The following is a 25242-nucleotide window of genomic DNA, read 5'->3' as shown; positions in this document are numbered from 1 at the left end:
TCTGATTCTAGTGGGGGAGAATTGTAACACCCGGATTCCCAGGTATCTTATTTTATGTATTTATATTGAGTTTTGGAGAGGGACTCGGCGAGTAGGCGCACAGACTCGCCGAGTAGGATCGTGCATGGTTGGACTGATTTAGTGACGGACTCGGCGAGTCCATACGTGGACTCGGCGAGTCCACGCTGTTTAATGAAACCCTAATTCTCGGGGCCTGAGCCCTATTTAAGGACCTTTATAGCCACCATTTGCGGCTATCAGACTCTTGAGAAACCCTAGAGAGCAGAGAGAAGGCTTGTGGTGCAAGAGGAGGGCTATTTCATCATTTTAAGTGTAATTTTGCAAGAAAGAAGGAAGGAGGACAAACAAGGAAGGTTGAGGAGCTCAGATCTATCACCCATTTCATCAGAGGAGGCTACTAGAGGTACTAATCTGTGCTTAAACTCGTGTATTTGACGTTCTAGTTGAATCTAGGGTTTTCTTATGCCTTCTTTGGTTTGGATTCGAAGTATGTGAGGTCCCAAGGTGGAGTTCTTATTAGATCTGGACCTTAAGAGGTCCAGAGAGTCCTATCCATCTTGATTTTTGCTATTCTATTAGAGATATGGCCCTAGGTTGCCATTTTAGGGGTTATTTCACCCAAAGAAGCTTTATGGTCATTGCATGAGTGTAAAGGTCGGACCTTTACGTGATTATAGTGGTTGGGAAGGCCAGATCTATGGATTAGAGGAACAGATCTGACCTCAGAAGGTCGTTTGAGTGTGAGCATGTAATGAACTCGCCGAGTCCATGAACGGACTCGACGAGTTGAGTCGGGTTGCCCCGCGACTCGCGATCTGTGACGACCCGTGGAGTATAGGGTTGACTTAGTGAGTCAAGAGAGGACCAGGGGCGAAGAGGGCAGGCGTGTACTCGCCGAGTCACTCTAGTGCACTCGGCGAGTAGGGTCGACTGTGGCCGTTGACTTTCATTGACTTTTAGGGTTTCGGTCAACAGTTGGACTTTTGAGTCAAGGAGGGGTAAAATGGTCTTTTACCCTTCTGAGGGATCGTAGAAGGGGGTTTAGTCTAGCCTGTGAGAGCCATTACTTATTGAGGATATTTTGTATGTGATTAGGCGGGGGCTAGATCAGTAGATTCGTGTGCGAGATCATCCGAGATACCCAAGGTGAGTCTTCTCACTATACATTACCTAGAGTGGTATCTATGTGTAGACCAGAGGGTCTTGTGTGCTATGTGTATGTATGAGATTATGTGCATTGTGATATATGTATGCTATGTGTTGTATAGATCGGACCGAAGGGTCCAACGATATAGACCGGACCGAAGGGTCCAACGATACAGACCGGACAGAAGGGTCCAACGAGCTATGACCGGACCAGAGGGTCCAACGAGCTATGGGACTGGAGGGTCCCGCTGAGACACATCGGACCGGAGGGTCGTATTGTAACCTCGAGTGGCGTATGTGTGGCATGTGGTACTTTGGGGAACTCACTAAGCATTTATGCTTACAGTTGTTGTGTGATGTGTTTCAGGTACTAGCGAGGATCGCGGGAAGGTGCCGGCATGATCCGTACACACTCAGGAGATTATGTTTTGAGATTCTGGGATTTATTATGTGACGCTGATATTTGATATATTTTGTTGGGATATTGTTTTTGACGAATGAAAGTATGTTTTAGAAATGAAAAATTGTTTTTGAAAAATCACGTTGTTACAAATATGCTCTCCTCTCCTCTCTAGCCTCCTTGACTCACACTCCTCTACACACTCCTCACCCTATATATATGAGATATGGGTCGTACACGGGTGTACGACCGTACACCCGTGTAAGGCCGTACACACAAACCGCAAACACATACAACATTACATCAAAATATATTTTACTAGAAAAGCAAAGTATAAACCAATATTTTGACCCAACAATCTCCCCCTTGGTTTATAGCTTTCTTTTCTAACTGACCCAACAAACTCCCCCTAAAAAGTAGCTGGCTTTTCTCGTCAATCTTCAATGGGAACTTGGCTTCAGCTTTAATATTCAATTTCTTCACGACTTCAAGATGAACATATGAATCTTCAATAAATGACTTCATCTTGATCAGTTGGGCTTTTCTTCAAAGTTTGACATTGAACGCACGTTGGGTGAGGAGGCTTCTTGAAAAGATTCTTCAAAGGTAGCGCTTTCAGCTTGAGAATCTTCAGAGAGAATCGAGAACGAAACTTCTGGATCACTTTAGCAGGTACAAGATAGCAGAAAATTGATTGAGGAGGCTTCAATGCAATTTGTCACATAATCTTCAAGAACAGCTTGACCTTGCTTCTGGGGTTGAAGGATTTAATGTTGAAAGAATAATCTTCATTTCTTGCTCCTTCGAATGAGAATTCTTCGATGCTCACGGATGAAGCCTTGGCTCAGAAATCTTGATACAGTCTCCACGAGTCTCATCTACATTTGAATTCACTTTTCAAGACACATAAAGCTAAAAATAGAAACAAAACTTAAAATAAAACTTAGCACACAATATTTTTGGATTTTTCATATTTTCTGAAAACGAAATAAAACAAAAATAACACTATTTTTGGATTTTTAATTTTCTGATTTTTGTTTGGTTTTTAAAATTTTTAATTCTCCCATAATATTTAAATTAGAAGAAAACTATGAACAAATTTAACAAAAACAAAAATAATAGCTAACTTTAAGAGTGATTTGGGATCAAAGTTTTTAGACAGCCTTTATCCGTTTATCAGTACCTCTCCCTTCATGAATAGATCTGGTCAATCGCCGGTATTGTGGTCCACTTAAACACGAGAGATTGTGACAAAATTAGGACATACTACATGTGACAAGACAATGTGATCATATGTTCCTAGATAATGTTCCTAAAGGACCATTCAGCTGACGACGACCAAATATATTGTTGTCCACCTAAATTGAGCAGCGAGATCTACAGACAACCTAGTGATTGTTCAATTTTAAGTGTACTAGAACATGTTTCCCGCTTCCTGACATACCCCAATTAATCAGGAACTTCCAAAGTACTCCTTACTTTAGGTGAGCAGACAATTATTATGAGAGAAGTCAGATTTAGAATGCATATGCTGTACACCCAGGTCAGATCTCTTCCAATCTCGCCGAGGGTGAAACATATGACTAACCAGATTTAGAGGGATTGAGAAGTAGAATGGTGCATATGCTGTGTACCAGGTCGGATGTATTTCAATCACGCAAAGGAGACAGCATATGACTAACAGACAGGAAGAATTGCATAGATAGAAGATGCAGAGAAATAGAATTGCATATGTTGCAGTCCAGGTCGGATGTATTTCAATCACGCAGAGGAGGCAACATATGACTAACAGAAATAAAGCAATAAAATAATTTCCTACAGACCTATTTCAATCACGCAGAGGGTGAAGCATATGACTACCAGATTTAGAGGGATTGAGAAGTAGAATGGTGCATATGCTGTGTACCAGGTCGGATGTATTTCAATCACGCAAAGGAGACAGCATATGACTAACAGACATGAAGAATTGCATAGATAGAAGATGCAGAGAAATAGAATTGCATATGTTGCAGTCCAGGTCGGATGTATTTCAATCACGCAGAGGAGGCAACATATGACTAACAGAAATAAAGCAATAAAATAATTTCCTACAGACCTACTTTATCGGAATTCCCCAGTCACCCCATCAATACCGGAATTAAGGACAGAGTCCGTACATCGAGGAAGAGTTAAACCATGGTTCTAGATACAGATTACTTTAGTGTGACTGGTGGATTATCATGTATATCTCCCTGCTCAACCTATCTGAGTGTCGTATTGTCAAGCTAAATGGATCTATCTAGGTCAAGATTTTTCAAGTCTCTAGATTCCTTAAGTTCATTAATGCCTAGTCAAGTCCATTTAAAACCTTTCGTGCCTACCAGCGCATCGAACACAGAGCTTAGACAATTCAACTTTGGTACCTTACACAGATTCAGATTTCCTGTTATCACATGATTATATCACTTCCCAACATATCACCTGCAAGCACATTCCATTAACAACATTTTTTTTGAATTTTCTGATTTTCTAATGATTTTGGATTTTTTAAAATTTTAAAATTTTTGTTTTGTTTTTATTTCTCCCCCTAAATTTGTGCATAGGAGAGAAACGAAAGTAAATGCGCAAATTTAAACTATCATAAAACAAAAATTTGTCTTTGAAGCGAATCAGCTTAAGAAAATGTGACACCAGTCAAATTTAGGTCAAAAATAAATTAATCAATAATCGTAATTGGGATGAACCAAGTGGTAGAGATTGTAACAAGGTTTCCAAAAATATAAGGAACACTGAAATCCGAATTATAACGAAGAAGTTATGACCAATCGAAAATCCGCGACAAAACCGGCAAAACACTGTTCAGTGTAAAAAGTGAATTTTCGATAAAAGGCTTTTTAGCCTTAACAATCTAAATGAAAGTTGTAGAATATGTTAAACCGAGAACGTTCATAAAAAGAACGTAAAAATCTGACTTCGTATGAGGAAGTTATGATTTTTCTAAGTTTCGGTTTTACAGTAGACAGCTAAAAATTCGAAATATAAATCGATCGATATTTAGCCGACACAACTTAAATGATAATCGAAGGTCTCGTCAAAAGTAGTACAACGGTAAAAAGACAGACGAAAATGGACGTCGGATGAAGAAGTTATGAATTTTTAACGGATTTCCTGTCCCGGTCTGTTAAAAATAATAATATTAAAAATAAAGTCAAAATCAGCCGACGAAGTCTAAACAAAAGTCGTAAAGTATAATTTTACCTACGCGTGGATATAAAGAACATCGAAAACGGAGCTCGTATGCGAGCCTCCACGTGTCACCTTCTGATAGGACCGAAGTTCGTCGTGTCACCATCTGATTGGACCGCAGCCGAGGTCCAGTAAGCAGCCGACACCTTCGCATGAGACACCCCCCGGACACCCCTCGGACACCCCCTCGGACACATGACCTCTTCCCATTGGACCGAAGTTCGGCCCACTCAGAAGCCACCACGTCCAAAGCCTCTCCCCGTGTACCCTTCGCATGACCGACGCGTGTGCTGCTGACTCCTTCCTTCGCCACTTGTCCGAACACGTGGCAGCCTCGCAGAGCCTCGCATAGCCTCGGATCCGAGGCTCCGGCCTATATAAGGCATGCGAGACCCTCCGGTTCTTAACCTCTTTTTACACCATTTTTGCTCCTTTTTCACCCCTTTCACTTCCATAACTTCACAAACAACCCCAAGGCCCCGGTATCGTGTCTAAAACCCGAAGCAAGCCCCAGAGCCCCGGAATTCTCGAGAAGATAACCTCTTTCCAGTCGAAGTGCTGCCCGCATAAAGCCCGGTTTTTACTCAAAAACTCGCGGTTTCTTCGAGAAAGATCATATATAGAAACGAAACGCTGCCCGAATCACCACTTATCAAAGTGGGTTCATACCCCTATAATCTACATTTTTAATGGTTTTTAAATGCTTTTTAGGGGGGGAATACAAGTTTAACACAATATAAATTGTGTTAATAATTGTATGTGATAATAATCACACAAAGGGTTTCCTTATGTTTTTAAGGATTACCAAATACTTCCAAAATGACTTAAAGCCATGTTAAATCTTTAAAGTCATGTAAACTCCGTTAAACTCTTTGAAAAAGGTTTTATAAACTATTTCAAATTATAATTGCCAAAATCATGTTTATATATGTATAAATATATAAATAAGATTTGAAGGGCTTAGGACTAATGAATTATCTTATTTCCTTTTCCTTGTTTGGATGTGGAATTAAGGTGGGGTTATTTGTCCGAAGGTCGTTTCCTTCTTAATTATATATATATATATATATTATACATATATGAATATAAAAGGTTACTTCATTCGGTATCATTACCTTTGTATCATGCTGAGCAAAGGTGTTCATCCATGAGAAATCGTGCTAATCAGATAGAACATATAAATTATAATAGGTATAATTTATGATTCAAAACTAAATACACAAGTATGATTCACATTCCAAGGAAAGTACCAAAATTCATTTAACTATACCAGGATATGTATAATACCTTTAATATATGAACAACATATTAAAGAAGTAATAATACATCATACCGGGATTGCATTAACAAAGGTACGATACAGAGTACCAGGGTTAGCGATCACGGGGTAATAATACATCATACCGGGATTGCATTAACAAAGGTACGATACAGGGTACTAGGGTTAGCGATCACGGGGTAATAATACATCATACCGGGTTTGAATTAACAAAGGTACAAATACAACGTACCAGGGTTAGCAATCACGGGGTAATAATACATCGTAAATCTCGTTGAAACAATAAATTTGTGAGACTCTTCATGGTGTACTTATCTAAGTACGACCTTAAGTCCTGACTTATTAACCAGAATCTCTTGTAGGGAGAGCGTGAATTTGTGTATAGATCTATATGGGACTGACAATCCCGCACCTTCACTGTTCGCTACAGTTTGGCCGGCAGGCCTAGGGTGTCAAATGTCATACCGTTTCCGACGCCTGAAGAACGTCGCATCAGGCATATCAGTCATATTAGTATGGTTAATAGAACTCACATGGATAAAACAACGAGTAAATTAGTAAGTAATATACTTCTCTTAAAACAGTAAGAAAAGATAATTACATCCTGACCAAATATACCTTCTGTTAGTTTTTACTTACAGTAAAAACTACGTATCATGAAATCAAGTATGGCAAATATACTTGTACTTCTGGGTTTGGAACATTTAAAACCACAAGGCAGTATTATGGATAATATAATATTTTCCAGGATTAATGCTAATGTTTTACTGTAGAACGGATAAAACTAAGAATACTTTTACAAATGAAACGGTTTATGGGATTAAACCACTTTTACAAAGGAAACGGTTTATGGGATTAAACCACTTTTACAAATGAAACGGTTTATGGAATTAAACTACTTTTACAAATGAAACGGTTTATGGGATTAAACCACTTTTACAAATGAAACGGTTTATGGGATTAAACTACGTTTACAATTGGAACTTAGTCAACTAGTATAACATAAAGGACCTTTAGTGGTTAATTCTATAATTCCTTAGTTATTACATCAGAGTTATACATAAGTAATATCCGATTGACAGTGAAATGTGTGACTTCCGCCTTACTTCCTGTTCCTTGTTTGGTTGTGGGCTTAGGGCAGATACACCCATTTAACTGTCTATTCGATATTAGGTTATATATAATTACTATAAACTAAGTAATTACAGAGGAAAATTATTGAGGTTATCAGTTTATCACCTCAGGAAATATAAGATTTTCTGGAGGAACTAGTGAACTTATCCAAAGAACCTAGGGTATACTTAACATAACTAAAATACTTATGAAATCACCAGCTTAAATGCTGATCTACTCTTTCCAAATAACTTGTATTCTCAGGAATCCAGTAGACAGGTACACTTTTGTCTTCTACTGTACCTACTTTGGTGTTTGAATATGTAATGTTTAAACACTTATGTAAAACTTATACTTATTAATGCAATGGTTGTTTGTACTTGGATTACTATATTGCATGTGTTGTGATACTTACATGAAGTCCTCCGCCCCCGAATGTTTCCGCCGTTCTGGTTTGGGGGTGTGACAGATTGGTATCAGAGCAGTGTTTATAGTGAACTCAGTATATCAGTCATAAAAGATATACAACTATAAACCCATTGGGATAAAAACACTCTGACCAAGAGTTATACCTTAAAAATATAACAATATTTTATAAAAGTATAAGTACATGCAGAATATATATACTAGAATGAGTATCACAAGAAGAAAACAAAAGTATTTGGATGTTGGACATTACAGTTAAACCTAGACAGTGACGTAATCATATCTGCGATCAATATTGTCTGATCAACTATATTCATTCAAGATATGACCAACATGTGTTTAGGGAGTGATTGTAGTGTTACAACAGGTCTAAAACTTACCTAAGTACCAGAAGAATTCTAGAACCAAACATAAAGATTAAAATACTATGGGATTATTTTAGGATGCTATAACAAGAAAACTGAAAACTTGTCAAGTTCTTATATCTAGAAGTCCAAGAATCAATATCATAACTAAAATAACATGGAGGTATTTTACATACCTTTGGGGAAATGTTAAAAAGATCTTTTCTGATAAGTCTATAATTACTAAGTGGATACATTAAGGTTATATATAGCCGAGATTTTATAGACTTAGAATATGTGATTTTCACTCTACATCCTTTTCCTTGTTTGGATATGGTTTTAGAGTAGGATTACTTATTCAAAGGTCTATTTGATCTGGATTATATATAATCGGTACACACCATGTGATTAAAGAAGGACCAGAAAGAATCACCTTCGTAAAAATTTAAATTTTCTCATAGATTCTTTAGACATTCCCATTCTCGTATAAACCCGTTAGATAAACATAGTTACTCCAGCAATCAATAGAAGAGTCAAGGAGGATCCAACAGAATTTCATTAGGAGAATTCCAAGAAAGAAACATATGAGAAGTACATAAACTATAGAAATCATTTAGTTCCCTTACCCTATTAAGGACACCAATGAGAGATTCGCATGAACTTTCGAGATTCAAAATCTTCATTACGAAGTAATGGGGATCAGTGTCAGAATCAGAAGTAAGACTGCTCGGGAATTCAATATACCTACAGAGGGGAAGGACACCCTATAGATACCAGGAGGAAACAAATCATTACCACCCAGAATAGAACAGAGAACAAAAGAAAACCACGTGTGATTCATGTGAAGTGTTTGAGCGCCTTTTCATCTAAGTAATAACTAGTAAATCAATTCAACCTAGTGAGTTAGTGATTTCATTACTCACATTAGGTTTTGAGGTTATCCTCTTTTGATGTCACGACTAATAACAATAAATCAGATCACGAAATCTTAATTGATAGTGATTACTTCTCAAATTCATACGTCTATTTTATGTAGACACTGTTATGAATTGTTTTCGAATATTTTCGAAACTTGGAAAACGATATCCACCAATCAAAAGTAACCTAGTTCGGATGATGCTCGGTTCATAACCATTCTAGAAACTTAATTTTGTTCCTTACCAGGACTGCATCATAGGGATGCAGGTCGAATCATTGAGAACAATATAACAAAACGAAAGATTTATACATAGATACAAATGGTTAGAATACATCTAGAGACAACGATAGTCGCTCACGAGCTCATTTTATGATCATGAAACAGAATCATGCCTCTAAAGGAACGTAACCAACCCACTAGCAAAACACCAATCCTTCAAATAGATGCGACTACGTTTCAAGCTGCAGTCACAGCAGTTGTAGCAGCTGTCATGACACACCTTAATGCTAACAATGCAAATGTTAGTAGTAATGCCATCGGTAACCCCGATCGTGGTGATGACCAAGTACAGCAACGAGTACCTATTTGTAAGGACACTTCGAACCTTAAGCCTAATATCCTGAAACGAAAGTTCAAAAACAGGAAAGGGAGTTGTTCAACTCAAAAACCTAACAGAGGGCAACGAACTGGGGCAGTCAATACCCCCATCAGCCCTGTTATTCTAGCACTGACCACGTCATACTTAGGAAACCTCCCACACTACAGCAAGTGCAACTACCATCATCATGGAGTTTGCCGAGAGCTGCATTGCAATAGATGCAACCTGAAAGGGCACACCGCCCGCATCTGTAGAACTCCGGTTTAGTTCATCACTGTAACTACCAATGTTGGAACCATTCCCACATGTCACCTTTGTGGTGAAATAGGACATTACAAGAGGGACTGTCCAACAGAGAAGAACGACGGGAGAGCAGGAAGGGTTTGACCCCAATGCATGGGAAGGCATCAAAGAACCCTACTATATTTTGGTACGCTTCCAAACCCCGATAATTGTCTATGATTACTCTTCCGTTCAAATTAAGTCACAACATCTATATAAAATTTGAAACCCTAACAGGTAAGCTATGATGACTTAGTGTATACATAAGGGTCATTTATAATTAAGATTTGTAGACTTAGAGTGAGTAATCCCGCCTCATTTCCTGTTCCTTGTTTGGTTGTGGATTTAGGGTAGGGTTGCTCAGTCAAAGGTCTTACCAATCTTAATTATACATGACTTGTATACACCAAGCGATTATAGAGAGACCTAGTAAGGATCCTTTCATGAAAGTTCATAATTTCAAATTATCAGAACCCTCGTATTGGTAGTACCCGCCAATTTCAAATCAAAAAGGGGATTCGTAACAGTAATAACAAAATAAAACCAGAAGCGCTGAAAACTTAGGTACATAGGATATCATCCTAGTAATCATTCCTCCCAGAACGACTTAATATCTATTTCGTCGAGAAAATTCCGACATCCTCATTCGACATGGTTTGGCCTGGCCCTTACCATGTGAAAATTTTTATGCTGTATAAGATAAATTTTTCCTTAATCAGCCGTAAGATGAAATTCTTCCAATCCATAACGCAAAACCCTTAGGTTTTCTCTCATATCAAAACTTCAGAAGTACCCATGCGAAGGGTACCATGCCATTCTAGCCTACTCAGTAGACAGGAAACTTCAAACGAAAAGCACCGAAGTAGTCTTAGAAGTCAGTAACTACCGAAGTACCCCAATAGATCTCATAGGAAAATCATTGTACCGCAGGTTAAGTTCAAGAATAGAGACTAAGAACTCATTAAGTTAATCTATCGCTGCTAAGTGTATACACGAGAGTGGTATATAATTTAGACTTAACAAGATTAAGGATGTGTAATTCTGCCCTATCTCCTGTTCCTTGTTTGGTTGTGGACCTGGGGCAGAGTCACCCATCCGAACGTTTTGCGAAATCTAAATTATATACGACTTGTATACACGAGGTGATGGTGGATGAGCCAAGTATGAGTCTGATCATGAACTTCGGAGCAAAAGCCTTCATCATATATTCTACCAGGAGGAATTCAACGTGAGACCACGACAATGGGTCGAGCTACTAAATGACTACGAATTCGAAATCGTTATCATCTCGACAAAGCCGATATAGTAGCTGACACCCTAAGTCGGAAAGAGTACACAGGTCGTAGAGCCAATCATTGACTATGATAACCCATTCAAATCTGTCCACACAAAGTAAGGAGGCTCAACAAGAAGCCTTGAAACCTGAAAATGTGGCAAGTAGAGAAGATAACTAGAACGTGTGAGTGCACGGTATTCCAATATCTGTTATCTCCGCTGAGATAATAGAATCATCTCCCAGTTCAGGCAGTCACTCAAAAATCTCTGGGAACTAGAGTAGTCATGAGCCTATGTGATCGACTATGGTAAAGAATGGGATACCCATTTACCAATTAGTCGAGTCCTTTATCACACTAGCATTCAAGTTGCTCCATTCGAAACCTTCTCTGGTCGCAAGTGCAGATCCTATCTGCACTGGACTAAATTAGGTAATACGCAACTAGCTAGAGGTCCAATTTCCACACAGCACCTTCGCTGATCTGGAATTCATCCGAGAAACTACCAAAAAGAAAATACTAATCAGGAAGTGACATAAAGCTTCCAGAGTTAATCAGAGAAGCTACGACTTCGATAAAAGAAAACCATTGAAATTCCAGGATTGATGACCTTGTCATATGAAGGTCTCACCCCGGAAGGACAAGATACGCTTGAGAAAGCGTGGAATACTAAATTCAAGGTGCATAGGACCATTCGATATTCTTACCAGAATCGGTCTTGTAGCTTATAAACTTAGACTACCACAAAAACTTAATAACATTCATCCTATTTTTCACATATCTAATCTAAAGAGGTGTCTATCCGATGAAACACTTGTTATTTCACTCGATGAAATCATGTTAAATAAAAGTCTACACTCTGTAAAAGTAATGAAAACCATGGATAGGGAAATCAAAAGAACCAAGCAAAGTCTTATCCCGTTAGTGAAGGTTCGCTGGATTACAAACCGGGGACCTGAATTTACTTGCGAAAGGGAAGATTAGACCTAGTCCATGAGTATCACTTTAGACTTAATTTCGGGACGAAATTCCCTCTAACGGGGGGATAATGTGACACCAGTCAAATTTAGGTCAAAAATAAATTGATCAATAATCGTAATTGGGATGAACCAAGTGGTAGAGATTGTAACAAGGTTTCCAAAAATATAAGGAACACTGAAATCCGAGTTATAACGAAGAAGTTATGACCAATCGAAAATCCGCGACAAAACCGGCAAAACACTGTTCAGTGTAAAAAGTGAATTTTCGATAAAAGGCTTTTTAGCCTTAACAATCTAAATGAAAGTTGTATAATATGTTAAACCGAGAACGTTCATAAAAAGAACGTAAAAATCTGACTTCGTATGAGGAAGTTATGATTTTTCTAAGTTTCGGTTTAGCAGTAGACACCTAAAAATTCGAAATATAAATCGATCGATATTTAGCTGACACAACTTAAATGAGAATCGAAGGTATCGTCAAAAGTAGTACAACGGTGAAAAGACAGACGAAAACGGACGTCGGATGAAGAAGTTATGAATTTTTAACGGATTTCCTGTCCCGGTCTGTTAAAAATAATAATATTAAAAATAAAATCAAAATCAGCCGACGAAGTCTAAACGAAAGTCGTAGAGTATAATTTTACCTACGCGTGCATATAAAGAACGTCGAAAACGGAGCTCGTATGAGAAAGTTATGATTTTTGCAAGTTTTTGGCACAAAAACCAAGAAATATTGATAGCCGGGCAATTTCGCATGGGTGACCTTCGGACACGTCACCCTCGCATGCGAGCCTCCACGTGTCACCTTCTGATAGGACCGAAGTTCGCCGTGTCACCATCTAATTGGACCACAGCCGAGGTCCAGTAAGCAGCCGACACCTTCGCATGAGACACCCCCCGGACACCCCTCGGACACCCCCTCGGACACATAACCTCTTCCCATTGGACCGAAGTTCGGCCCACTCAGAAGCCACCGCGTCCGAAGCCTCGCCCCGTGTACCCTTCGCATGACCGACGCGTGTGCTGCTGACTCCTTCCTTCGCCACCTGTCCGAACACGTGGCAGCCTCGCAGAGCCTCGCATAGCCTCGGATCCGAGGCTTCGGCCTATATAAGGCATGCGAGACCCTCCGGTTCTTAACCTCTTTTTACACCATTTTTGCTCCTTTTTCACCCCTTTCACTTCCATAACTTCACAAACAACCCCCAAGGCCCCGGTATCGTGTCTAAAACCCGAAGCAAGCCCCGGAGCCCCGGAATTCTCGAGAAGATAACCTCTTTCCAGTCGAAGTGCTGCCCGCATAAAGCCCGGTTTTTACTCAAAAACTCGCGGTTTCTTCGAGAAAGATCATCTATAGAAACAAAACGCTGCCCGAATCACCACTTATCAAAGTGGGTTCATACCCCTATAATCTACCTTTTTAATGGTTTTTAAATGCTTTTTAGGGGGGGGGGGAATACAAGTTTAACACAATATAAATTGTGTTAATAATTGTATGTGATAATAATCACACAAAGGGTTTCCTTATGTTTTTAAGGATTACCAAATACTTCCAAAATGACTTAAAGCCATGTTAAATCTTTAAAGTCATGTAAACTCCGTTAAACTCTTTGAAAAAGGTTTTATAAACTATTTCAAATTATAACTGCCAAAATCATGTTTATATATGTATAAATATATAAATAAGATTTGAAGGGCTTAGGACTAATGAATTATCTTATTTCCTTTTCCTTGTTTGGATGTGGAATTAAGGTGGGGTTATTTGTCCGAAGGTCGTTTCCTTCTTAATTATATATATATTATACATATATGAATATAAAAGGTTACTTCATTCGGTATCATTACCTTTGTATCATGCTGAGCAAAGGTGTTCATCCATGAGAAATCGTGCTAATCAGATAGAACATATAAATTATAATAGGTATAATTTATGATTCAAAACTAAATACACAAGTATGATTCACATTCCAAGGAAAGTACCAAAATTCATTTAACTATACCAGGATATGTATAATACCTTTAATATATGAACAACATATTAAAGAAGTAATAATACATCATACCGGGATTGCATTAACAAAGGTACGATACAGAGTACCAGGGTTAGCGATCACGGGGTAATAATACATCATACCGGGATTGCATTAACAAAAGTACGATACAGGGTACTAGGGTTAGCGATCACGGGGTAATAATACATCATACCGGGTTTGAATTAACAAAGGTACAAATACAACGTACCAGGGTTAGCAATCACGGGGTAATAATACATCGTAAATCTCGTTGAAACAATAAATTTGTGAGACTCTTCATGGTGTACTTATCTAAGTACGACCTTAAGTCCTGACTTATTAACCAGAATCTCTTGTAGGGAGAGCGTGAATTTGTGTATAGATCTATATGGGACTGACAATCCCGCACCTTCACTGTTCGCTACAGTTTGGCCGGCAGGCCTAGGGTGTCAAATGTCATACCGTTTCCGACGCCTGAAGAACGTCGCATCAGGCATATCAGTCATATTAGTATGGTTAATAGAACTCACATGGATAAAACAACGAGTAAATTAGTAAGTAATATACTTCTCTTAAAACAGTAAGAAAAGATAATTACATCCTGACCAAATATACCTTCTGTTAGTTTTTACTTACAGTAAAAACTACGTATCATGAAATCAAGTATGGCAAATATACTTGTACTTCTGGTTTTGGAACATTTAAAACCACAAGGCAGTATTATGGATAATATAATATTTTCCAGGATTAATACTAATGTTTTACTATAGAACGGATAAAACTAAGAATACTTTTACAAATGAAACGGTTTATGGGATTAAACCACTTTTACAAAGGAAACGGTTTATGGGATTAAACCACTTTTACAAATGAAACGGTTTATGGAATTAAACTACTTTTACAAATGAATCGGTTTATGGGATTAAACCACTTTTACAAATGAAATGGTTTATGGGATTAAACTACTTTTACAATTGGAACTTAGTCAACTAGTATAACATAAAGGACCTTTAGTGGTTAATTCTATAATTCCTTAGTTATTACATCAGAGTTATACATAAGTAATATCCGATTGACAGTGAAATGTGTGACTTCCGCCTTACTTCCTGTTCCTTGTTTGGTTGTGGGCTTAGGGCAGATACACCCATTTAACTGTCTGTTCGATATTAGGTTATATATAATTACTATAAACTAAGTAATTACAGAGGAAAATTATTGAGGTTATCAGTTTATCACCTCCGGAAATATAGGATTTTCTGGAGGAACCAGTGAACTTATCCAAAGAACCTAGGGTATACTTAACAGAACTAAAATACTTATGAACTCACCAGCTTAAATGCTGATCTACTCTTTCCAAATAACTTGTATTCTCAGGAATCCAGTAGACAGGTACACTCCCGAAGCTCTTGAGAAGACTACCTAGTACCGTACCGCGACTCTTGTCTTCTACTGTACCTACTTTGGTGTTTGAATATGTAATGTTTAAACACTTATGTAAAACTTATACTTATTAATGCAATGGTTGTTTGTACTTGGATTACTATATTGCATGTGTTGTGATACTTACATGAAGTCCTCCGCCCCCGAACGTTTCCGCCCTTCTGGTTTGGGGGTGTGACAAAACTAGGGAGTATAGAGAAGAAAACTCAAACCGTAAGTCGCCGATTGAATTTGCATCCAGAAGGTCTAAGAACAGCACGCATAATCTCAGAACAGATCCGAAAATTCTTCATGTCATTAAGCACAAACCCCATGTGTGATCCCTTCCTTTCTTCCTTTCCCGCAAAGGACACATACTCTCAAACAAAGATATGAGTGTTGTATAGTTGAGAGATTCCTCCTATCATGTGCCTGGAACAGCCACTACCAACAAACCGAAGTCTGATGATATGCCTCCATAGCTGATCCGACACAGAGCGGGATTAGTTGGTCTTTGGAACCCAGTCCATTTTGAAACTGGGTTGACCTTTGTCATCCTTGCATGGTACTCTCTCCCATGACATATCCTGTTTATCACAAACAGAAGATGTAGAAATATTAGACGCATTAGAAGATTTGGGAGATTGAACCTTTGGTACCCATTTGTAGTTGGGTTTAACCCATTTCTTTTTCGAGCGGATGGGTGCCTCGGTGCTTGCTTTCGAACTAGAAGCCGATCTTCGAGATGACTTTGACCTAACCGGTCTTGATTTCACTGGAGCATCTCTTGGACTGGACTTCTGGGCTGGCATTCCCTTCTTGTCCTTTGGATTTTGATTCTTGGCCTTCGGAGTTGGATTCTTGCCCTTCGTGGCATTCCAGTCGCCATTGTCTGAACGTGACCTTGAGGAGTTTCTTTTGGAAAATCTCCCTCTTGGCGCGTTCTGCCACCCTTGTGCATAGTAGGGAACGTATGCGTGATGGGTGTTAAACCAACTAGTTTTATTCCTACTTCTAAATTGTAAATTAATCACACAAAAGGCAGTGGACCTGTCAATTGGTGGTATAGATCTAGTAAGCAGGGTATCAAACTCAGGGAACGGCAATTAAACTAATTACTAAAATTATCTAAAAAAAATATCAAATAATAAAAGAGGGGTTTTCTTTAGTTTTACAAGACTAGAAACTTACTAACAGTTAAACTAAATAACTAACTAACAACTAAGAAAGCAAAGACCAACTAAATTCAATATCTAAAAGGGACTTCTGTTCAGGTTCGACTAAATTGATCCTATTGTTGATTTAATGGTAATAGTGCAATGGATTAACCTTTTATTGGCTACCGATTCAGGTGATTAGGTTCACATTTGCTATCACTAATCCTTAGGAAATAAACTAATTCAAGCAGTGGCCAGTTGTCTAAATTAATTTATTCTCTAGGTTATTTATTCGGGTTAAATAAGACTTGTAATGGTTAATCAAATTAATAATTCAATTAGCCTCTTGTTGTTGGTTTATCAAACAAGCTCACACATTAACTTACCCATTCTCTAATTAATCCTAGTTTCACATTCGCTAATCCTAGGCACATAATAAAGTGTTCACATAAATCACATGAGGTAAACAATTAAGAGATGTTCATGCAGCCTAATTGCCTTCCTATTAATAGAAAATAGTTATGGTTAATGCATAAGGATCTTTAACAAGCTTAATTTAACAAAATCACCAATTTAAAGTTAATCCTACCATTAATCAAACCATAGTCTCAAATTTGTCTTACCCAAACAGAAGCTAAAAAGTTTAGCTCATGATTAAGGCAGTAGAAAACTCAAAAACGAAATTCAATAACATAAACATGGTTTAGGTACTAAATCTAGTTAAGAGAAATCGAATTATGCCTTAGTTATCCTTCAAAATTGGAATTGGGTTGGATCTTCACTCTTCCAGATACCTCTCTTCGTTCTGAATCGCAGCTCCTCTCTCTAGGGTTCTCCGAATTTTTTTGTATCGATCTGGAAGGCTCCTTTTATAGATTCGACTCGACTCGTCGAGTCCCTCATTAAATCCCCGTGTACGGCAAGGCAAGGACTCTTCTGCTTCGCGAATCTTCGTGGGAACTCGTCGAGTCGATGCCAGACTCGCCGAGTCCTTTGTGGTTTTTGGTCCTTTCTTCTTTTGTTCACTCCAAAATTTCCCGATAGCTGCTCCTGCTTCCTTTTGCTTCCTAGCACTTCTTTTGGACTGAAAATATAATTCAAACATAATTAAGTACCTTTTGTCCATAATATGCAATTAATTAGCTAACAAATGATAAAAATCTATACTAAATATAGCGCTAAACATGCACATATCAAAATACCCCACACTTGACTTTTGCTTGCCCCCAAGCAAAACTGAATTTTAAACATACTAGCATCACATAAGACAATCCCAATCGAACCCAGCCATTATGCCAAGACCGCAACGCATGCATTTGTGTCTAAAATTTTCCTAAGAACCCCCCTCAATTCTAAATACTAACAATCCTCATAAACACTCGCCCACTTCTTTTGAACAATGCTCATTTTATGCATCCCTCCGAATCCATCCGCAGAAAACCTCCTAACCTCAAGGTATTTTTGGTTGAGCAACCCAAGCATACATAAACTAGAAAATTACAATTCTTGATACCCTCATACAACTTTTTTGGAATTCTTCACTCTTGATAATTGACTTTAATTTCCTTGAATTCGCCGTCTTTCGATTTTTCGGTATCTTCAACTTTTGAAGTTTTGAGATTTTGATCTTTGATCTTCACGCTTTAATCTTGATAGCTCCAAATATTCTAACAACTTTTTATTGTAATTCTCTCTTTTTTTTATATTACATGTACCTCACTTTTTTTTTCACTCAAAACCTACATGCTTAAGCAGGGGCGCTCAACTTCAACCCTTATTGGTTAAAAATAATAATTTTCCTGGATACATTTCAAGTACACGATGCTAAACATTTTGCATCCCTCAAACTAAGCGAGGTTGTGTTTTTGTCCCATGATTTCACTAGAATAAGGGAGGCCACAAATGCATTATAACGTATATTGGCTCAACTAAACATTTGGGTCTTCAAAGAATCATCGAACATAATACTAGCATGATTCCTAATTGCTTTTACCAAAATTTTCTAAATTAAGATCCTAGCAATTTTATGCAAAAATTTCAAAATTTTCAAAATTTATCTAAAATTTTAACTAATGTAACCAACCCCCTACCCCACACTTAATTTATGCAATGTCCCCATTGCATGTTATGCATGATAAAGAACAATAAAATAAAGAGAGAATTAGAACAAACTCCCCTGGGATAGAAGTTGCGAGGTTGATATTCTTCTTTTGAGCTCCTACTTCAGCTGACTTTGGACATGGGAACAGCTCATCTATGCCTTGGGTGTCAAATCTCGTGTGGTACAACTCCAATTATTCAGGAAAAAGCTCTTGGAAATTTTCAGGAATTGATCTCAAAGAAAATGCAGTCAAGTGGTGTACTAAATGTCATCAAATCAGCAGCTTTAGAGGTGTAATGTGGAATGACTCTTCGAGTCCAATCAGTGACTCGCCGAGTACTAGCGTGAAAAGGCAGAAATCGTGAAATCATACTGGAACTCGTCGAGTCTGGTAAATGCACTCGGCGAGTCCATCGTTGGGTGTCAAAAACAGATTCTGCTATAAATCCAGCTCTTGGTAAACTTCAAAAATATATTCTTCTGTTCTTCAGTAATTATTCACTCCTTAACATCTCTATAACCGGACTCGATACTTAGACTCAATACTTCACCCTCTCTCACCAAGACTTGACTCTTCATTTTTCTCTCATTCTCTAGACCCCTTGCAAACGTTCCCTAACTCAAATTCTGAAAAGAACCAAAACAATTAAGAAATCAAGCAAAATAACTCAAAACCTACATAAAAGTTTAAACACGCCAAACAAACAAATAGAAATTATCTTAAAACAACCAAACATATAAAAGGATAAAAATTCAATCTTCATCTTCCATGTCTTGTTCCGTATCTTCCTCTCTAACTCCACTTCCACCAGCGTCACGTCTGCGTGCATTCATCCTCTCCTCCCAAGTTGGTATATAAGGAAATTGACCCCCGTCCACATGTTGGATGTTGAAGTGGTTAAACATTTGGATGAAGGACCGGTTGTCAAAATTCACCCCTCTTCCCAAATCATCTTGATATTGTCTTCCTTCAACATTAAACCACTCCGGGGGTATCTCATCTTCCACCGGAATAACCGGTGAATCGGGTGGTTCTTGCCCGCGTCTTTGCCTCACTCTCCTACTCGGCTCCTCGGGTCCGATCACGACGTCATCATGTGGAATAGCATAGTGTCCCCCTCCATAATCCTCAATAATTCTAGCCCTTCGAAAAAGAATAGGATTAAAGGGAGGGGTTGGGACCATTGTCATCAAGTTCCAAGCTCCCCGTTCCATAAACCCATATGATTTGGCTAGGCGGGTCACGAACATCCCGCCATTTATCTTTGAAGTTTTGCGATCTTTCACCGCCCCGTCAGCTAAGTAAGATGCCATGCAGTAGGGAAGATTGCAGAAAATATTCGGAGTAATAATACTCCACAAGTAGAAAACATCAAGGTTTGGAACCTTGTCATCATCCTTCCGCATGTTTATTGTTTTTGCAATAAGGATGTGGATCAATCTATGGGTGGGTGATCTAATACTCCCCTCTTGAGCGGATTTGGGGATATAAAGTTTGTTAGCAATGGGCTTCCACCAAGTGGAATCCACAACACCTTCCGGGAACTCCTTGTGACATTGCTCAAGAAAGGTGCCAAAATCAGCAGTGGTGATCAATTGTTGGTCATAAATACCAAGTCTGCAAGCCAATTCGACCATACTGCATTGGCGAAATTCACCACCAAGGCAAAAAGTGACCACTCCGGTGTTATAGTAGTCGTCCCCTCCACGGAAATTGATAGTTGAGAAAAACTCCCAACATAGCTCCATGAATACCGACTCTTGTATGCGGAATAGCCGGCTCCAGCCATCACATGTAATAGACACCCCATCATGTATGTATACTTTGATAAGATACGGGGCCAACTCCTCTTCGTAACGAACTCTCCCCAACCATTCCCAATCAATTGCATTTGGGACGCAAATATCCTTCTTCTTAACTTCAACAAGCTTCTTTTTCCATCTTTTCATTGTAGACTCCGACTAAATTCTTGGAAAATTTAACCAAGGATGGTTTCCTTGGTTACCCCTAGAACTTTGTCCACCTCTTGGAAACATTTTCTGCACAATAGTAAAGACATACAAACCAGAAAACATGTAAACGCTAAAATTAAATTTTTGGGACTGCCTCAGGGGCCGACTTGTCGAGTCCATGAACAGACTCGGCGAGTCGTATAAACTGCTCGAGTCGTAATTCCGAATCTGGACAAATCATCCATCATAACTCATAATTTCTTCCAGGGGTTTGTCTCGGAATGCATACTAAATATAAATCAACAACCAATTCCATTTATAACATCCTAATTAGACAAAATTTAAAAACCCTAGAAATCTATTGTAGTCAAAATCGAAGTTGCAACCAAGATTGGTCCATTATTCTGCAGAGTTCGAAGTTATGAAGATTTATAACAAAAGAAATTCATACCTTTTTAGCAGAAAATGGAAGAAATCAAAGAAGATATGATGATGCTTGAGAGAATTTTCTGGCACGTCGAGCAAGGGCGTGGTGGCCGGTCGAAGTGAAAATGTTTTACAATTAGGTTAAAAACCCTAATTTTACAGAAATGTACAATTTATTTTTTTCAGTAAATCGAACTGACTCGTCGAGTCATGGTATGGACTCGACGGGTCGTGTCGCGAGTTCTATCCATCTCTGCGTAAGGACTCGTCGAGTCTGCATGTAGACTCGCCGAGTCTATTAATATGTGCAAAACACTTCTTTTTCCAAAATTTTCTTTATTTAATGGGCGTGGTGGCCGGTCGAAGTGAAAATTTTTTACAATTAGGTTAAAAACCCTAATTTTACAGAAATGTAAAATTTATTTTTTTCAGTAAATCGAACTGACTCGTCGAGTCATGGTATGGACTCGACGGGTCGTGTCGTAAGTTCTATCCATCTCTGCGTAAGGACTCGTCGAGTCTGCGTGTAGACTCGCCGAGTCTATTAATATGTGCAAAACACTTCTTTTTCCAAAATTTTCTTTATTTAATAATCACACCACCCCACACTTAGGCCTTAATTACCCTCAAGCAGTCATTTATGGATAAATATGAAGATTGAAATAGGAAAATTCTAAATAAAATCTAAAAAAAATGAAAACTAAAACGGAAAAAGAAAAGAAAAGCAAACTCTTTTGTCGGGTTGCCTCCCGCTAAGCGCTTCTTTTTGAGGAGTCGTTAGCTGGACTCCTTCCCGCTCTACATTTCTTCGTTTTCCTTCATCGGGAATTCACGCTTAATCTTTTGTTGTTTATACTTTGTCTTGTAAGCATGTATTTTTCTCTTATATGCCCGTCGCAATTCTTCCTTCCTTTTTCTTGTGACATCTTCTTCAATTGCATACTTGATCTGTTTCCAAATCTTCTTCTTCTTCACCCCGTTCTTTGGACCCATCTTTTGTACTTCTTCTTTGTCAATCTCGATTTCCCGTACAGTTGCCGCTTCATCATCACTTGATATTAAGGATTCTTTCTCACTTCCGTCACATACTAAAGAATCTGGTAGTTCAAATGTAAATACTTCATAATTAGTAGAAACTCGGGCTCGAGGTTTGGTTCTTTTGATTGTAGTTGACTCGATCTCTTGATTAGCCATGTGTGACTCAATGGATGAGTTATTCATGTCATCATTCCAAACCTTTACATTCTCCTTTTCTCCCAAGCTTACCTTCTTGTCCAGCTGAATTGCTTCCTCTTTTTGCATCATCGTGTCAAGGTAAGCCAATTGTGCGTGTTGGAAGTCACAAAAATTTTCAACAATTTCACTCTCTTCTATTGGACTTTCCAAAGGATCAGGAAAAGTGTGCCTGTCAAGGCCAGAAAGGGGATTTGTAAGTAGCAGGACAAGATCTTCAGCATTTTTGAAGTTCTCGTTTGGGCTCGACGAGTCAGTCGATGCTACTCGGCGAGTCGGTGAGGTTTCCACAATTTTTATTGTTTCTTTTGAATCAGCTTCCTCTAGCAACCTTTCTATCTCCTTTAAATCTTTTCCAGCATCGAAATTCCCTCCAGAAGGTAATAGAAATTGACTTGGATTTTCTTCTTGTAAAAGCGCAAGCTCTCTTTCTAACACTTCATCATCCAAATCTATTGCGGAAACTTTTTCGTCTTTTGTCCTTTCATACTTTTTCTCTTGTTCTGCTTTAAACACCACTGAATCGTTCCCCGCCCTTAGTGTTAGAGTAGATTCGCACACATCGACTAATGCACAAGCGGTATTCAAAAATGGTCTCCCAAGAATGATTGGAACTTTAGGGTCTTCTTCCATGTCAAGCACTACAAAGTCCACAGGGAAAACAAATTTATCGACTTTGATGAGAAGATCTTTGCACACTCCTTTTGGATGTATTATTGTCTTATCGGCTAGATGGATCTTCATATGAATCGGCTTTGGCTCCGGTAAATTTAGCTTCTTTAAGAAAGAATATGGAATTAGATTAATACTTGCACCCGAATCGGTCAACGCATGAGTAGCAATTATGTTCCCAAATTGACAAGGTATGGAGATGCTTCCCGGATCACCCCTCTTTTCAGGCAGCTCATTCAACACTAGTTCAGCTACTTATGCCATATCTTTTCTAGAGGCAAAGAGACTCTTCAACAAGCTTGCATATTTAAGTGTTTGAAGTATCGTTTCAACAAATGGAATGTTGACTTGAAGGGACTTTACATGCTCCAGAAACTTCCTATACTCTTTAACTTGATTATCAGGTATGGCTCGAATCGGAAATGGCAAAGGTGGCCTGGAAGGCTTTAAAGAATAAACAGTTTTGTCATCAGGCCTTGGACTCGTCGAGTCCATGACTGGAACTCGGCGAGTCGATTCGGGTTTTGCTGAATTCGAGTTTCCTGTTTCTTCTGCTTGCACCTTTATTGAGGTCTTCTGGGTAGGGGTTAGAGGAGTGAAGATTTTTTCAGAACTAGTTATTATAGCATTCAAATGCTCCATTCGTGGATTCTTTTCGGTATTGCTTGGAAGATCACCCGGTTGTATTTGATTGATTTGTTGGGCCAGCTGCCCTAGCTGTTTCTCAATGTTATGAATAGATGCTTGCTGATTCCTTAGTATTGTTCTTGTATCTTGTATTGCAGCATCATGGTCATTATGTCTTTTCTCAGATGCAGCTACAAATTTAGTGAGCATTTCTTCCAAGTTTGGTTTCCTTTCTTGCACCGGCTCCTCCTTTTGGTAAAAACCCCTTGCTTGTTGTCTAAACTTTTCCTCCTTCGCCTTTTTGTACTCATCATATGGTAGCCATTCTTTCTTCGGTTTTCGCCAATCATTATCGAATCTATCTCCGCTTGAATAGAATACTTGAGCTTTCTTGTTTCCATTCTCATCCAAATCACAATCTCTAGTAAGATGAGGTCCGTTACAATTCTCACATCCAACCCGAATAGCATGGATTGTTTGATCCATCTTTCCATCCTCCTATCCATGCTTTTCAACATTGCCATCATTGCCGCCATGTCCTCAGTAACAGAATTCACCTCCCCTCTAATTGGATTATTCCTAGGATTATGATATTCTCTAGAATGCTTAGAGAATTCTTCAATTAACTCCTTGATTTCTGGGGGTGGCTTCTTTGTGAGAGGTCCTTGCGAATCAAGAAGCTGCCTTGTGGTTACATTCACTCCATCATAGAAAATGGAGACTTCTTGTTGACTATTTAGATCATGATGCGGGCAGTTTCTTAGCAAGCCTTTGTATCTCTCCCACGCCTCATATAAGGATTCTCCAACTTGTTGTTCAAAGTTGGCAATAGCTTTCTTTAATTTGGCTATCTTTGAGGGAGGGCAAAATTGATCAATAAATTCTTCTTTCATCTTAGCCCATGTAGTGATGGATTCGGGAGGGAGTGACTTGAGCCAATCTTTGGCAGCACCTTTGAATGTGACGGGAAGCATACGAAGCAAAACGGTATCGCGTGCCACATTAGGAAAATTAAAGTAGTCGGCTATGTCACTGACCTCTTCTAGGTGCTTGTACGCGTCTTCGTGATCTTTTCCATAGAATGGAATCTCCTTAAGTTGGGCGAGTATATGGCCTTTGAGTTCAAAATTGGCGTTTGTGGGAATCGCGGGTTGCACGAGCCCCGGACCGGTGTCTTAACGCATCTTCTTCTTCCATTCGCCCATGGGAACTTCATTGATGTTAGCCATGGTGGTGTCGAATCCGCCTTCTAAATCGCTTCCTTCAAATTCGCTTTCTTCTCGTTCGGATTCGTACTCGATGTCCTCCTTGATTGGGTCTTCGTTCACCAAGGAAATGCTGGATCCTCCTGATTTACTGCTCTTCTTCTTGCTGAAAACAAATATGATATTCTTCAAAGGTGAGTTCTTTGAAGATGCGGATTCTCCAACGGTTTTTCCTTTGTTCTTCTTTAAAGTAGCTTCCGGGTCTTCAAGTGGTGGAATCAAGGGTGTATTTCCTCCTCTGGTCATAAACGTACTGCAAATAAACAGAAAGACACGCGTAAAAGGAATAAAGAAGAACTAAAAACGAAAATAGCTGTTCAGCGATGGACTCGTCGAGTCTGGTCGTACGGACTCGGCGAGTTCGATGCAA

General features: G+C 38.8%; 1 non-coding gene across 1 annotated transcript; it reads left to right on the top strand.

Moving 5' to 3' along the window:
• Positions 1–24345: 24345 nt before the first annotated feature.
• LOC145118289 (small nucleolar RNA R71) lies at positions 24346–24452 on the top strand. Its single transcript, XR_013713247.1, has one exon. It is a non-coding gene; the product is annotated as a small nucleolar RNA R71 (small nucleolar RNA).
• Positions 24453–25242: the final 790 nt, after the last annotated feature.

This window comes from Lactuca virosa, chromosome 5 (genome assembly GCF_052849685.1).
Source record: "Lactuca virosa cultivar CGN04683 chromosome 5, Lactuca_virosa_CGN04683_v6, whole genome shotgun sequence".
Classification (NCBI taxonomy): domain Eukaryota; kingdom Viridiplantae; phylum Streptophyta; class Magnoliopsida; order Asterales; family Asteraceae; genus Lactuca; species Lactuca virosa.
The sequence above is the reverse complement of the archived record's forward strand: the minus strand, read 5'-3'. Positions and strand labels throughout refer to the sequence as shown.